At 41.4% G+C, this 17,969-nt stretch overlaps 1 protein-coding gene across 4 annotated transcripts in view; it reads left to right on the forward strand.

Moving 5' to 3' along the window:
* TRIP10 (thyroid hormone receptor interactor 10) overlaps positions 1–17,969 on the forward strand; it is an 87,942-nt gene that overhangs the window by 23,786 nt on the left and 46,187 nt on the right. The window lies entirely within an intron of this gene.

The raw sequence follows: 17,969 nt of genomic DNA on the forward strand, positions 1-17,969 counted from the left end.
GTTTTCAAATGAAGGAGCAAAAAATGTAAAATACATTGTAATATGGATCTGAAGCAAGGTCTTTTCATTTCTCTCAGTACATTACCTTTGCTTTCTTTGATTTTTTTGTTTTTTGGTTAAATCTCTTTTGTTGCTCCTTTGAAACTTAAACACATTGTATAGAAAGGCACGAGCTTCATCGCAATTTTTTTTAAAAAATTCCATTTATATCCCGCCCTTCTCCGTAGACTCAGGGCGGCTTACAAACTTACAAATTAATGTTTTTGGGGCTTTTGTGTGTCTTGGGACTCAAATAAACTTCATTTTCCTGTGTTTTCTCCACTTGCCAGATATAAAGAAAAGAGAGGACACATTATCAAACTCTGTACCATACAATATCTCATCCAGAAACTTGTTTTTTCAGTTATGGGTCCTTTTGGGGTATGAATGAATTACCTATTGATGTATTGAATGGGAAAGCTGTTGTTTTTTTTGTTCCAGCTTTATCTTAACAAACCACTCTTGATGTTAGGAGAGAGAAGCTTTCATTTTATTTTATTTTTCATAGGTGTCCTTCAAATACTTTGGATTTCAGTTCTCATTAGATCTGTATAGTCCAGGGCAGAAGATTGTGAGAGATGAAGATCAAAACATGTGCCTATTCTTGTGATATTTGTACTTGTCATAGTAAAGGAATGAATCTCAATCAGAAAAATGTTTTAAGTGTTGTGCTCAACTCTTAATACCATTCTGCGATCCCCCCCACCTCCCTCTCAAACTGTTTTGAATTTGAGCTCTCTTGTATCTTGCAGGCTTCCTGGTAACTTTCCAGCAACGTGTACCATGGGAGAGACAAGGCCACACAAAAAGCCTTTGGGCAGGGGGATAAGAGAGCTGATTAGTCTGGGGTTGCCAGAACAATGCAATTCCATGACTCAGTTGAGGTTGGCCTCATTAGAATTCCTGTTCTGTTTATCCAAGCTGCCGAAGCGCATTCCAAGCACTGCTGCTTCAGTCGTAAGAGGACTTTGCGCCTCAGCCCACTGCACTGCCAGGCTCTTCTCTAAATTGCTCCCTGCATTTCTGCCCCCAACCTACAAACGCTGATTGGCTTGCAGCATTGCCAGAGTGGTTGTTTGCCTTATTGCATGATCTGCTGCTTGTTGAAAAGGGCAACTCTTTGGAAGGGCTCTTGCAGGTCTGCTGATGTTGTTTAGTTAAACCTCTACCTGAAGATTGAGTTCTTTAATACATGAGAGGTAATGTGGCACAGGTAAAGTTGAGCTGCACTTTGGGAAATATCTGCTTTGAGTCTTCCCTTTGCCTCTTAGTGGCTTTAAGCAACCCACTCCCTTACAATCCACTCCCTGCTGGTTGCAATATGGAAGTGATGCTGATCTGTCTTGAACTGGGAGGGAGCTGGGGGAAACATGGAGTCCTTGACTTGTCTTACAATCCAGTCCTTGACTTATAATCATTCATTTAGCAACTGTTTGAAGTTAAGGTAGCACTGAAAAATGTGACTTTCAACCAGCCCTTGCACTTAAACTGTCACAGCACCTCCAGGCTCACATGATCAGAATTCAGGCGCTTGGCAACCTGGCAGGAATTTACAACAGTCACAGCATCCTGGGGTTATGTGATGACCATTTGTGAACTTCCCAGCGGACTTCTGCCAAACAAAGTCAGTGGAGAAAGCCAGATACACTTAACAACCACACGATTCATTTAACAACTCCAGTGATTCATTTAACTATGACAAAAAAAGGTAGTAAAAGCAAGCAAAACGTACTTAACAACTGCCTTGCTTAGCAATAGAAATTCTGGTCCCAATTGTGGTTATAAATTGAGGACTGCCTGTAATGATTCCAACACCAAAAATGTTGCTGTGTAGATTTGGTTATTTTATCAGCTTTTGATAAAATACTTCTGTATGTTTGAAATGGAGCCAGTTGTTTTTTTAATCTGAAAATGGGCATTTTTTAAAAAAAGAAACAAAATCTCCCAATGTCTGAGAAATATTTTGATAATTGCTCTGGACATTTTGCTGTTAGGACAGTTCTGTGACTCAAGGTTGCATTTTGAAAAGTGACCCCAGCATTGCAGCATTCGGTTTCAGTTTATTTTGGTCAAAGATTAGCCAAAAATAACACAATTCCATACAAAGTATAAATTAAAACATAATATATCCTAGTAGATACTATTAATATAAATTAAAAATCCTATCTTTTTAGGCGTAATAATTAAGATAGCAAAATTTTGCAACCTGAAGTGTATTATTTTATAGTTTATAGCTGCCAGGAGCAAAGAACCATAAAAGGAAGTATATCTGCCTGGATAACACACAAGAATTGGTATAGCAAGCGATGAACGTGCATCCCTAATCATTTGGCATGTATTAGAATATCTCTCTGCAGTCATGAATAAAACCGTTCAGAGGAAGGAATCAGCCATGTAAACCTGCTGAAGGGTGTGAATATCCTCCTCAGTTTGACCTGGTAATGTCTATTTTGCTGGCTTATAGGCATTCTCTAAATTACCAACATGTACACACTTTTTCCTAAGTCTTCTATCAGTTTGGGCAGCAATATTCCATAAGTACTGTTTAATCATTTTTCTTTCCTCAGAAAGTCTAATAGTAGTTAAGATTGATGAATATAGGCCTATACTAGCCACCTTCTGTTCTACAAGTAGACCATAATTGAATCTGGAATTATGGTTTTAAATTCTTATGATCATCAGTTGAAGCATCCTGTGAGCGGATCAATTTTTTTGACATTTTTTTGCGGTGGTTGTTAAGCAAACCCATTTTCCCCCCAAAGGGTGTTTTTTGCCAGAAACCGGACATAAACACCTGGTAAAAAAACACGGGATGCTGTAAACAGTATAAAGGTGAGCTATTGTCAACCATGCAAAATGTGACCATGTGGGAGAGTGTGGCCATTGTAACTTTAAAAAAAATTGTAATTAGCTCTAGCTAAGTCTGTCACAACCAGTTGTAAACTGAGGACCACATGTCAGGTGCAAAGAACCAGGAACATTTGCTGGATTCCAAAGGCTGAAGAGTTTAATGCTACCTATACACAAGAATCTGCTCAACTAACAGTCAAAGCTAAAATGACACTAAATATGGCTCAACAGAATTGGGCCTCTTATGGCTGTGCAATGATTCCAAACTGATAACATGTTTAACCCACCTTCCAGCTCAGCCTGATCATCTCCTATATCACCTCTACTTCCTATATTCAGCTTGAGGGTTTATCATGAAGAATCAGAGGGATAAAGCTGGAGTGTTGACATTTCAGTCTAAGATGGAAGTGACTAGAGCTAGAGTTCTTCAAGACTAAGATCTTAGCACCTTTAACATGCAGGACTTGAGTACAGGCCCCAGAAAGCTGCTTCTCTCCATTCAGGACAAGACACATCAATTCAAGACTGTCAAAAAACGGGTGCAGAGAGAACCAATATCAGTCACTAAAGTGGCTGGACAACCACTCCAGACAGCAGGTAACCTTAACACGTTTATTAGAACAGAGCCAAAAGGTAACAGGAACACTTGGCTATTTATAGTCTGGTGCCGGTCGATCGGTCCAATCCCAAGCCGGTCTTCTTCCCGCTTCTCTTCTCCTCCAATCAGCTTTGCGGTTCGTTTGACAGTTCGGTTCCTCGTGCTGCGGCTTGTGTTGCTTTGACAGCCGAGAGCTGTCAACTCGTGCGCATGCGCGAGTCGGGAGTTTTGACAGCTGTCAAAACTCCCTCGTGTTCCGCTGTCATCGGTTTACCTCATGTTCAGCTGTCAAATGCTTAACCTTTATGAACCATGAAGTTAACACATAAATTTCCCCACATAACTGAACTATATACATATAATACACCCCTTACCCTTCCCCTGGTTCGTTTCCACCCCCATGTGTTTGTTTGTTTGTTACTTCCTTCCCACTCGTAGTCCCGTAAGTATGCGGGTGTTTTCCGTAATCGGCTGGATCGTCGCAGGGGAGTCTCATTTGCGGGTTCTGGTTCCTCTTGTGGTTGAAGTGGCTGTGCTTCTTCGGCAGGCAGGATACTTGGTATGAAGGAAGGTAAAAGGGGTTGTTGAGGTGGTGGGGGTGTAATTTGTGGTTTGCGGATACGTAGTTGGTCGACGTGCCGGCGTAAATGGCCTTGTGAGTCTGAATGAATTAAGTATGAGACGGGACCGGTTTGTTTTATTATAACCCCCTCAATCCACTTTTGGTTGCTGGTGTAATTCCGTGCCCAGATGGTTTGGCCAGGAGAGAAGGTTCGTGGTAACGGTGTTGGGGGATCTTGGTGGTTTGATGTTCTATCAGGGTGCAGACGGTCTAATCTCGTAATTAGTCTCCTGCCCCATCGAAGCTCCGCTGGCGTTTTCCCGGTGGTGGTGCCCGGTGTGGTGTGTTGGGCTAGGAGAAATTGACTAAGCCGCTGGTGCCAGTTCCCTTTTATGAACTTATTAAGTGCTTCTTTAGTGGACCTTACCATAATTTCTGCCATCCCATTCGACGATGGGTGGAATGGCGCTGATGTGACCAGTCTAATACAGTTCCTCGAAGCGAACATCTGAAATTCACGAGAAGTGAATTGTGGGCCATTATCAGAAACTATGACGTCTGGAAGGCCGTGTGTTGCGAAAACTTTTCTAAGTGCTTGTATGGTGGAGTATGATGTAATTTTATTTAAGGGAATCACTTCGAGCCATTTAGAAAAACTGTCAACTATTATTAAGAAATTCTGCCCTCGTATCGGTCCCGCAAAATCTAGGTGGATGCGGGACCAAGGATTTTTTGTCGTTTCCCATCTATGAACTGGGGCGTGGGGTGGCTCGCCTCTCGTTAGTTGGCAAGTATAACATCCCCCTACGTGTTGTTCTATGTCTTTGTCAATCCCAGGCCACCATACATAACTCCTTGCAAGAAGCTTCATTTTGACCATCCCTGGATGTCCCTCGTGAAGGGTTCTTAATGTTTGTTGTATGTTTGTGTGAGGTATCACCACCCTGTTCCCCCATAATAAACAGCCTAAGTGTGAGGTTAGTTCTAATTGTTTGGAAAAAAATGGACGGAACCTTTCCTCTGGGCACTTGTGAGGCCATCCGGTTGTGACCCATCGCAGGACTCTGCTGAGAGTGATATCCTTAATGGAGTTGTCAGCAATGATTTTTGCTGTGAGGGGGCATTCTGGTAGTTCATTGATAGCCAGTATGCCACCGGCGGGGGCTGGGTCTGGGTCGTAGCGCTGTATTGGAAGCCTGCTTAAACAGTCTGCATGTCCAAGTTCCCTGCCTGGCTTGTATATCAGTTTGTAAGAGTATGCTGCTAAAAAGGTTGACCAGCGCAGGATTCTCGGGGATAATATTTGGGGGGTTGTTTTATTCCAGGTAAAGATGCCTAATAGGGGTTTGTGGTCTGTGAAGATAGTGAAGGGTCTGCCGTACAGATAGTCATGAAATTTTTTAACCCCGGCAACGATGGCCATAGCCTCCCTATCAATTTGAGCGTAATTCCTTTCAGTTTTAGTTAGTGTTCGGGAATAGAATGCGATGGGTCTTTGAGTGTCATCCTGGTCTAGGTGGCTTAAGACGGCTCCTATTCCATATGGAGATGCATCGCACGCGATGCAGACAGGGGCGTCCTCTTTGAATAAGGTGACAGTGGAGCTTTTGCAAATGATGTTTTTAAGTGACTGGAAACTATTCTCGTGTACCTTTGTCCAGGTCCAGGGACTGCCCTTGTCTAATAATCTATGAAGCGGTTCAGCAATTGTAGCCTTGTGGGGCAGGAAGGCGTGATAAAAATTTAATAGTCCTAAAAACGCCTGAAGTTCTTGTTTGTTTTTGGGGCTGGGGGCTGCTTGAATAGCTTTTAGTTTGTCATTGGTAGGGTGGATGCCTTGGGCATCGATTTTGTACCCGAGGAATTCCGTAGACGGAACTCCTATAGAGCACTTTTCTCTCTTTAGTTTAAATCCGGCAGTTCTGAACCGGTCTAGTACAGCTGACAACCTGTCAGCTAAAATGGCTTCTGTTTCTCCGGCGATGAGTACATCATCAAAATAAGGAGAAACCCCGGGAATTCCTTTTAAAGTTTTTTCCATGATACTTTGAAATATGCCTGGGGCTGCCGAAATGCCAAATTGTAGTCTTGTCACTTTAAATGCACCGCGGTGTGTGACAATTGTCTGGGCGACCGCAGTGTCATCTGTCACAGGCAATTGCAAATACGCCTGCGTGAGGTCTAATTTCGCAAAAATGGCGCCTGAGCGAATAGAAGCTAGGACATCCCTTACTGCTGGAATGGGGTAAGAATGGGCATTGAGCGCTAAGTTCAGGGTCCCTTTATAGTCAGCGCATATTCTAATTTGTCCATTAGGTTTTACTGGAGTTACGATGGGGGTTTCCCAGCTGCCCCCGTCAGTAGGTACTAAGACCCCCAGCTTGACGAGGCGTTCCAGTTCATCCTCAATTTTTTGTTTGAGGGCGAAGGGGACCCTCCTGGCCCTGATTTTGACAGGTTGTATGGCGGGGTTCAAGTTAAGGTTGATGGGCGGACCTGTATATTTGCCTAAAGAACCGTCAAACACGTCTGCATATTTTCTGCAGACGGCCTCGAGGTTTGACGTTTGTACCGTGTTGACGCCAGTAATGGCGATTCCTAAGGGGCTAAACCAATTTAACCCTATTAGATTAGTGCGGTTTCCGCTGGTGACTATTACTTCTAGGGGTCCCTTGAACTTTTTGTACTCCACCCAGACCTTAGCTTTACCCTTAAGCTGAATTGGAGTTTTCTGGTAGTCTGCTAATTGAACCTGAGGAGGTTCTAACGGTATTATTTTTTTACTGTTCCGGCAGACTTCCCTAAACGTCTTAAATGAAATTAGTGTTACAGCTGAGCCTGAATCCACCTCCATGTCACAAAGGACCCCTTGCAGCTTAGTTTTAATTTTTACCTTAGGGCTCAGATTGTGCACCCTGTCAATTGCCTCTATTAACGCTTCTGGAATTTTTCCCTTACTGGCTCGGTAGGAGATCGTACCTGGGGGGGTAGCCTCCACTTCATGCAGATTGTCACGGGGACGGCTTCGGCAGACGGGTTTGATGTGGCCAGTCTTGCCACAGTTGTGGCATTTAGCGCTCCTAAACCGGCAATTGGCCCGGGCATGGTTGCCCCCACAACTGGCACAGACGTTGCGTTGTTCACTTTGAACTGGCGCGAAGTTTCTCGGCTTGTATCGGTCGTTGGTGTCACTGCGTCTGTTTTGCCTTCTCTCCATACGGCGTTGTATGGCGTCCGTGTCGGTCAAGTCAATGGACTCTTCGTCGCTGAAAGATGCTTCGTCCTGGTGGACGCTGCTCTGGGGTTCCGTTGCTGTTCGGGTGAGGGACTTCTTATGGTTGTCCTCATATGCCAAGATCTCCCGTGAGACCTGGGCCAGCGTCATCTCAGGTTTTGACGTGAGTTTTTTCCTGAGGCGTTCGTCTCTCAGGCCGATGACCACCTGGTCCCGGATCCGCTCTTCTAAATCGGGGAAGTTGCAGCTTCGTGCAGCGTGCCGGACTCCTGCGATGAAGTCGTTCGCAGCTTCATCCGGCCGCTGTCTTCGCTGGGCGAACTGTACTCGCCAGTACAGTTCCGAGCGGGCCGGCATGTAGTGTTTGCTAAGCCGGTCGATGAGCTCGGCATATGGGACCTCGGTGATCGGTACGGGGCTGAATAGCCCGACAGCAGCATCATAGACGGGTGGCCCGCTGATGTAGAGAAGGGCTGCTGCTTTGGCTCTGTCATCCGTGATTTTGCTGACGAGGAGGAACCCCTCGACCTGCCCCAGGTGCGATTCCCATCGCTCGGGGTGGTGAGTGTCGAATTCTCTCACTCGTCCGAAATTAGCCATGCTGTCAAGGTTCGGTGGTCCGCTTCACTGTGGAAGTTAAAACTTCCAGTGACTTAGCTCGGTTGGCCGGGAACTGCCTTCCTGGCCGTGACTTCAGCTCGAGAAGCGGATCCCACCTTCGTCGCCAGTAAAGTGGCTGGACAACCACTCCAGACAGCAGGTAACCTTAACACGTTTATTAGAACAGAGCCAAAAGGTAACAGGAACACTTGGCTATTTATAGTCTGGTGCCGGTCGATCGGTCCAATCCCAAGCCGGTCTTCTTCCCGCTTCTCTTCTCCTCCAATCAGCTTTGTGGTTCGTTTGACAGTTCGGTTCCTCGTGCTGCGGCTTGTGTTGCTTTGACAGCCGAGAGCTGTCAACTCGTGCGCATGCGCGAGTCGGGAGTTTTGACAGCTGTCAAAACTCCCTCGTGTTCCGCTGTCATCGGTTTACCTCATGTTCAGCTGTCAAATGCTTAACCTTTATGAACCATGAAGTTAACACATAAATTTCCCCACATAACTGAACTATATACATATAATACAGTCACATGTTCAGGGACTAGTGAAAGGACTTTATCTACAAATGTACATGAATGTACACATCGTTGACAGAACTGGGGTTTTGGCATGTTTCCATAGATATTATTTCCATGCGCTTCCTATAAGACATAGGTAATGTTATTTTATAATTCAATAAGCTGCTGAAATAAACGTTACTAATTATTGTAGAATAGTACTTTATTTTATATTCATATAAATTATCCCCAACATGCCAATTTACATGCAAATATACTCTTTTACCGGTATTTACATATAGTTTATAAAATGGATGAGGACACCCTTTTTTGTGATGTGAGTTCTCTGAATCTCATCTATAGGGAAATGGATGGAGATGATCCTCTAATTTGTTTATTTTGTAACAATCAATTTGAGGATGGAATATGGATTTGTTTTGAACAAGTTCTTGTGCACAGTACTACTCCATCCTTAGAGCAGCAGAAGGAGTCTTATCCCAGCCTGTGAACCTGACTCAATCTGGAAATCATATGATCCTGTCTTGAAAACTGGAAAACTCAGCACTGATATTTAATACGTTATACAGGCCCTATGACTTGATACCTCCACAGGCCTTGTTCCGTCCCTTTGGTATCCGAGGTTGATGTGTTCAACCATAGTAAGATTGTTTGACTTTTGTCTTAACACGTGGCATGAACCCAGACAAGTGTGGCTGTTATCAACGAGCCAAACAAACGAAGGTTTAGAGAACAGACTCTGCAGGATATGTTTGTTGCTTCAGTTGTTAACCATAGCAATCTATATTTATCATGACATTTACAGCTTGCCTGTCCTCAAGGAGCTCAGAGTGTCTGTCAGGTTCTACTCTAATATTAGTCTATTATTCAAAATAATTTCCATGTTACTTACCAGGTTGCTGGAATTACTTCCTCTGTGAAGTTCAGTCAAAGTGATTGACCTAAACTCATCTATTGAAGATGGATTTGAACTGTATCATGGTTTGGAATATTATGTGAACTCAGGTCTAGCTTACTGATGTAAGAAGCATTTTCCCACTGTGCCTTGACGGCTTCTGGCCAAGACAGCTATTTGAACAGGCAAGTAATATGTGATGTGTGAAGCAAGCTTCTAGTTTTATTATTCAGGTAATTGGGATAGAACTGGTGGCTTGTTCACATATTATTAATGAAAGAGAGTCCTCTTGAAAAAGAAACTTGTATTTGTCTTAGACAGGATGCAAATTTAGTCATAATATTGCTGTAACTCTTTGCTAGAATTTTTATTATGGACTACAAAAGAATGCTGAAATTCCCATTAGAAGTAGCTGTAATATAATTGGCAGTTGTTATTGGTATTACTATCCCTCAATCTTGTAAAAGTACGCTATAGTCAGAATGATCTGGCCTTAATTGTTCTAGATTGCAACCCTGAATGAAACTAATTTCAAATTTAGCAGTCAACTTTGTATATTTACAATATATTTCTGTATACAGTTTCCAGATTCAATTTTCATGTTTTTTATAATTAATGATACAACTTCTTAAGTGTCTTATCCAGTGGTGGGATTCAGCCAGTTCGCACCACTTCAGCAGAACTGGTAGCTAATTTCTTGTTGCCCATGCCCAGAATGGACTTCCGGAAGCGGCATCCACACAAAGAACTGGTGTTTCACATATTTGAATCCCACCACTGGTCTTATCTATCCTAGCATATCATTTACATGTTGATAATAGAACTTTTACTTCTATTTTTAGTTAATTCAACAAAATAAAAAATACTGTTCCCTGATGCTGACTTTTATTTGTTAGATTCATGTATCTTTTTATATTCCAGAGCTGAAGGGTACATTGCATATTAGTATAAATCTGAGCATTTTTGCAGTTACACAGCCACCAATATATAATTTAAGATTACAGTATTAAAGCCACTTAATACAGTAGTCTCTGAACTCTTAGGCACAGTTCTCTGCTTTGTTCACGTATAACGCTTAATATGATAGAAAGAGGCAGTTGCTAATACAAGAGGTTATTTTGTTTTATTTTTGATTAAAGTTACCGGTAATTTAAATTTCAATGTCCTAGTCTACTGCAAATATCTTAAGAAATTAATTATGGATATATTTAAATTATTCAACTATTTTTTGTATATTTGGATCATTGTGTACAAATGGGGAAGTTATTTATATGTGTGCAAGTAAGACTGTACTCTGTGTATATTTGTGTGTGTGTGTCCCATCCCTGAAAAATTTGCAGATTCAGGAGTAGTAAATATAGTCAATTTGTTATTCTGACACTGGATTATTAAACTTGATGTTAAAAAATATTTCAAAAGTTGCCAAATCCAGAGCAAGTTTAGATAAGTCCTGACTTACTTTGTCAATATATCTTCCTGTATCATAAAAGCATATAAAATGCACATAGAGCACTATGTGACTACTCCTGGCTCTTCTTTGCTTTGAATTCCTTGTTATCTGTCACAATTGAAGAGCCTTCATACATACAGATATTATTGTTTGAATAAAATTGAGGCACACATGTTTTAATACATCCAATAAATATGGTAACAATCCACTATTTATTTGTAAATGTGATATACATTTCATGGCCTTAGAATAGTAAAATAAGCTGCTCAGAGAGTATTGGGCGTACTATTACTTTTCTGAAATTGTCCATTCAAAAAGAAAGCATAGTTTCCTTCAGAAGTTGTGAATGTAAGGAGACTATTTTGTGGATTATGCAAAGAGAATGGAAAAGCCAGTCCCTTTGGAATTTGGGTAATCTTTCACAGGTACAGAAGTTTTAAGATGCTTAGCATTTATTTCATAACTAGACAACCCATGACTTGTTTCAGAAATATTTTCTTACCTAAACAGAGAAACAGAATGACCATGGGTTGTCTTCTCACTTATTGCCTGCTTCCCCATTGACTTTCCTTGTGGGAAGCTGGCAGGGAATGATGGAAATACCATCAAGCCATCAATACCTGAGCCTTACCTGTGATATGATACATTCCTGGATTTATTAAATGGGCACAAGCTGAACTGTACAGTTTGGACTGAAAATCAAGAAAATGCATGTCTGTTCACTATGCATTACATCCCCCTAATGATACTGATAGATTATGCCTGCTCCACAGAAATGGAGGAACAGGTTTGCAGGCAATCCTAATAACCTCTTGTTTAGTGACTGTTCAAAATTAGAAAGGCACTGAAAAAAGTGACTTATGATCGTTTTTCACACTTACGACCATTGCAGCATCCCCATGGTCATGTGATGAAACTTTGGCTGTTTGGCAGCTGGTTCATATTCATGACGGTTGCAGGATCCTGGGTCCTGTGATCACCTTTTGGGACCTTCTGACAAGCAAAATCAAAGGGGAAGCCAGATTCACTTCACAACCGTGTTACTAGCTTAACAACTGCAGTGATTCATTTAACAACTGTGGTAAGAAAGGTCATAAAATGGGGGCAAAAATCACTTAACAAATGTCTCGCTTATGAACAGAAATGCTGGCCTCAATAAGTTGAGGAATAACTCCTTCAAATCAAATTGTTGAGGAAGAAAAGCATGCATTGGCTGGTTATGGAAAACACAGCCAAGAATGGGCACTGTTGAATACATAGAAAGCAAAATATAAATGTCAAAATAATGTAATAAACCCCAAACAGACTGCTGGCAAGGAAAAGCATTACATGGTCAATTCTAAAGTGGATAAACATAAAACGTAGCAATGACTTAAAACTGCAACATTAAAAAAAAAGAAACTGAAGGCTTGATTTTTGCTGCTCAAGAGCAAAGCTATTTGAACTAATAGTTCATTGAATTGATATTTTTGATACTGAATTTAATTTTGCCTTTTTATGAATGGCTTTGTTTTTAATCATAAATACAATTTAGATTTTTAATTATGTAAGTTTCTTTCATTGTGCCTTAAATAGAAATGGAGTATACAAATTGAGTAAATAAACCTATAAGATAATCTCTCAGGAACAGCACTAAAGACATGGAATTGGGCATAATATATACTGGCTAAAGGCTAGTCGTTTCTAACTCTAGGGGCCAGTGCTCATCTCCATTTCAAAGCCGAAGAGCCAGCGCTTATCCAAGGACATCTCCGTGGTCATGTGGCTGGCATGACTAGACGCCAAAGGCACACGGAACGCTGTTACCTTCCCACCGTAGTGTTCCCTATTTTTCTACTTGCATTTTTACGTGCTTTCGAACTGCTAGGTTGGCAGAAGCTGGGACGAGTAACAGGCGCTCACTCTGTTACGCGGCACTCAGGATTCGACCCGCCAAACTGCCGACCTTCTGATCGACAGGCTCAGCGTCCTAACCAACTGAGCCACCACGTCCCTTTTATATACTGGCTACACGTACCAAAATCAAGGAGGGTGTGTGGTGTCTGGGTGATCAGAGCAAACTTCTGCAAGCCTCAAACTCCCAAGTTCCTCCCTCCATTGCTCCAGATACAAGGAAAAGATTGGAATCTTTTGCTTCTCTTCTACATAAGCGCCCTTTAGATTGCATCTGCACATGATAAACTGTAGCTACTTTAAACTGGTTAATTTGCAACAAGCTAAGTTTGTAATCCATTTTTGAAATACTTATGTTGGTTTGCCGAATTTTGTTGAACCTTAAAGGCACAGTCATTTAAAAAACAAAAGTGGGAGTTTCTTAAAAGAAGCAAAATGTAGAAGGCCGAGACTTAACTACAGCTTATTTCCCTCCTCTCTCTCTCTCTCTCTCTCTCTCTCTCTCTCTCTCTCTCTCTCTCTCTCTCTCTCACACACACACACACACACACACACACACACACACACACACACACCAACTTTATCCTCAATGCCTCCATAGTACAGAGGTGACCAGAAAGTTCTGAAATCAGCGTGTAGGTCTTTTAAACATTTTATCTGAAAACTGTTTTTTGTTATGAAAATAGTTTGCCAGATTCCTACAAAAAAGTGGCATGTTGAGAAGATACGTCTGTGCAAGTTTTTGTTGGTCATATTATAGAGGAATGTTCAGCTGTAGCCTGAATTGGCACAAGATAGAGATTATTTTGCTGGCAAGACCTGCAAAGTTTCTGGGTATTGCAGATAGAGATGCTGCATGGGAGACAGGGTCAGTGGTAGCACAAGGTGGCAAAGGCTAATTGTCTCATAGCCCAGCCTTATAAATGAACCTGGACACTAGGAGTAAAATTTAGGTCGATCTAATTGCCTTCTCTAAAGTGGAATATGGGTGTGTTTTGTGTGTGTGTGTGTTGCCCTTCATAGCAAAGAGAATGTTTTAGGTCAGGCATATCAAACTGCCAGGCCGCGGGCCGGATGCATCACACCAAAACTGCACCCACCCCATTGCCAGCAGTGGGGAAAAAGTCCCGATACGTCACACGATGTCACGTGACTTTGCGAGTTTGACATGCCTGTTTTAGGTAGTCTCTGGGAGTGATGTCTTGGGCTAATTTTGCTCCTATTATAAGACCAGCCATGGTAACAGCTATGGTAATCAGATGCTCAGCTTTTGAATTTGAATAAGGGCTAACTAGAGTAAATCTCCCATCTTTCCTTCTTCCTGCACATCTAGGCATGTCTGCTATCTTTGTTAGTATTGCCAAATCTATCTTTTCTTCTCTTAGCAGGGAAAACCTGGCTGACCACATTCTTCACATCCTGGGAGGGGGAGAACGCATGTCTGACCCTGAATGTAATGCAAGCCAAACAAATCAAATGTGGGTCACATTGTGGTTTTGAAGATGCTTCTTACTGGAAGAATCCCTTCCCAGCCCAGCCCAGCTGCTGTTAGAACCATCCCATCTACATAAAACTCACAGATTGCTGATATTTTCTACCGGGACTGCGGAAGAAGGCATTTTGTAAATATTTAAGTCTGGCTTAACTGCAGTGAATTTGTAAGGCCAACATTTCTGTATATTTAGGCCCACCAACATGTTATATGTTTTGTCAGAGTTGTCCTTCCTGTTTGTTTTTTAATAATGGGTTTTGAATTGCTATTCAGAATAAACACAAAAGATGATGCTAACTCTTTTCTAAATTGGGTTAACATACTTTTTCTTTCCTATGCAAAATATGAAATACATTCTTCTGAAGAATTAGTGTATGTAGTAATTAAGATGTTGGACTAGATGTGGAGAGATATACGGTCATTATCTAAGTCTCTCCAACTATGGACACGCTTTAGGCCAACAACAACCTATCTTACAGGTTTGTTGTGGTGAAGAAAAATAAGAGGAAGAAGTACCGTGTGTACCATCTTGAGCTCCTTTTCTAAAAGGCAGGATGTACATCTTAATAATAGGCTAAACCATAGCATGCTTTTTGTCTTCCACGTTTGTGAACAAGTAGGTTTTGATTATAACCTATAAGATGAGCAATATTTATAAGTGACACTTGGACAAAGGAAGGACTTCCCAGAGTACAGTAATACTAATACTCCAACCCAGAATCCTTTACTGCCTCCAGCAGTCTTAACTTTTCCAGGTGCTTTCTAGGAGTTATATCAAGTCCATATATTTCTTTCTACAACTCCTGTACAATGTTTATTGATTAGTTAGAAAATCATATCAAATCACCTTCATTAGATGATATATATTCACCTAGCGCTCCTGATGTTTTCTCTGCAGCAGCTTCTGTAACCAGTTACCTTCCCGCTTTGTTGGAGCATGAGCTTCCTCATTCATAACCACCATGATTATGTTCTGCTTTTCTCTGAAGTATTTCAGTATCTGAATTACTATAATCCTTTTGAGATAGGACCCATTCATCCCTGGGTTACAGGTTGAAGGGAAATATATGAGAGAAAATGTCTTGATAAAGGCTAGTTGAGATGAGCTTTCAAGTGTTTCCATTGTTGATTAATGAGCTGCCAATGATCACTCTTAGACCAGGTTTTTTTTTCCTTGTGGCTTCCAAATGAGAACTTACTGTGGGATCAATTAGGGCTCACTCTCTTACAATGATTGTGCAAGCAACATTGTCTTCAATTTGTCCTGCTTCCTCAGTACTGCTTCCAGCTGTATTTTCTTTTTTGCATGGGAAAACAACAGCTTTTTTCAAATTTGTCGGAAAAGTAATGCAGTCTGCAGAGCTACATATTTCCTTTGCTCTTTTAAAATGAGCAATAAAAGGTGCTAATATTGCTAAGCCCAGACAGAATACTGTTTACTTTTTACCATGGATGATATTTTTATACCCACTTATTTTACTCCTCTATTTTTGTAACCAACCTTCAAATAGTGAAATACTACTAAGTGCTACATGCAATATGTGATGTTAAAACCCCACATTTCATGATGTTGCACATCTACAGTAGTAGAAGAAAAGTAGTATCCTATTACACAGTTATGCTCCTAAAATTGTTGCTGACTTGAAAAAGTCATTTTTGCTACATCCTCACCCCGAGTATGTGTATATATTATACATATGTCGTTTATTGTACATTGCATTAAATGATTAGAGTGATATAACACTTATTTTAAGTGTCATTTCATATTTTAATAGAGACTTATGGAAGGAGAAAACTAGAAAGGACTTTTAGTGTTATTAAACAGTTGCTAAACACTAAAGCTTTTTTTTTAATGGAGTGATTGAAAAATACATATTGCAAAGAATACTTTTTATTGAAATTATTCTGAGGTGGTCAATAGGTCACAATCCATGTCATATCCTTCCCCCAGTTGAAAAAGAGAAGCAGCAATAAGAATACCGCTGTGGATGGAACCTTAATGCAATGTGAGAATAAAATAAATAAAAGGTAAAGGTTCCCCCACACATGCGTGCTAGTCGTTTCCAACTCTAGGGGTCAGTGCTCATCTCCGTTTCAAAGCCGAAGAGCCAGCGCTTGTCAGAGGACCTCACCATGGTCATGTGGCCGGCATGACTAGACGCCAAAGACGCACGGAACGCTGTTACCTTCCCACCATAGTGGTCCCTATTTTTCTACTTGCATTTTTACGTGCTTTCGAACTGCTAGGTTGGCAGAAGCTGGGATGAGTAACGCGCTCACTCTGCTACGCGGCACTCGGGATTCGACCCGCCAAACTGCCGACCTTCTGATCAACAAGCTCAGCGTCCTAACCCACTGAGCCACCGCGTCCCTTACAGTACATATCATACTGTAATTTAGAACAATAATTTTGCCACTTTCTTTCCACCCCATAAGGAATTTATTAATCCTAGGGGCTATCTGGAAGGACCTTTGTTCATTCATTTTCTCTCTTCCCTCCTTTTCCTCCTTCCTTTGCCATATGAGGAATAGGCAGTAATGTTAACGGCATAAAAAGATAAAAGTAAAAGATAAGATAAAACCTGTAAGAATTTTGCAAAGGACTTGAAAAGATTTCTGGAGGGTGTCGAAACTGGGCTTGAATGCTAGGTAGGCTGTAGGAAGGTGTCCTGCATTGGTTTGGATCATATTTCAATTTTGGGGTCAGTGTCTATTTTAGGTAGGCTGTTTTTGTAAGCCAAGAGCAATGCTGGCTTCAAGGTGGTATTGCTGAACTTAATTCTTTGCCAGGAGCTCCTTTTAGCATGTATTAATCATTGGCTCTTACTACAGCTGAGGGCAATGGAGGGTGAATAATACTTAATTATCTCTGTGGGGTCTAAGTCAGAGAAATAACAAACTTTTCTAAAATCTGCTTGTGACTACAGCAATTAAAGGAGGCCATTAGTAGTGCTTTTCTGTTTTCCTTCTGCTAATAAAGGGGCAAGGAATGTTTATGTTTGACTGAAGATTCTTATTTCCTGTTATTCAGTCAAGAGCAGTTGATTAAACAACTATGTAGAATCCAGTCAGAATCTGTACTTAACAATTTCGATAGAGTAGTGGATTTGTACTTATACAAATCTAATTAGAATGGAATAGAGCTTGGAGATTTTCTAGTCCAGCCCTCTGCTCAGGCAGGAGAACCTATCCTATACCATATCAGACAAGTGACTGTCTAGTTGCTCTTCTCTGAATTTTTTTCCAAACTCAACGTCTTTTTTGTGATATGGTGACCAAAATTGGCTGCAGGTGTGGTCTTACTAGGGTTTTATAAAGCGGTACTAATACTAATACTAATTCATAAACTCAAGATTCTTTTCATATAACGTGGAATATGTGGAAGAGTTTCTTTTTCTTATTTCTATAATAGCATTGCAGAAATTGATAGTCAGTTCAGCTAGTCCTCACTTAATGACCAGTCTTTTAGCAACTTTCAAAGTTTATGATGGAACCCCCTACAAAAGATACTTAGTCCTGGTGTTAGAACCCACCTCAGCCCACATCTTAAGAAAGAAGGACTCATGGAGACAAGTTTTTCCAAGCAGGAACTTTTACTAAGAAATAGAAGACACGGTGGCTCAGAGGGTTAGGACGCTGAGCTTGTCGATCAGAAGGTCGGCAGTTTGGCGGGTCGAATCCCGAGTGCCGCGTAACAGAGTGAGCGCCTGTTACTCGTCCCAGCTTCTGTCAACCTAGCAGTTCGAAAGCACGTAAAAATGCAAGTAGAAAAATAGGGACCACTACGGTGGGAAGGTAACAGCGTTCCGTGCTCCTTTGGCGTCTAGTCATGCCGGCC

This window comes from Vipera ursinii (genome assembly GCF_947247035.1).
Source record: "Vipera ursinii genome assembly, chromosome: 2".
In the NCBI taxonomy this organism is placed as follows: Eukaryota; Metazoa; Chordata; class Lepidosauria; order Squamata; family Viperidae; genus Vipera; species Vipera ursinii.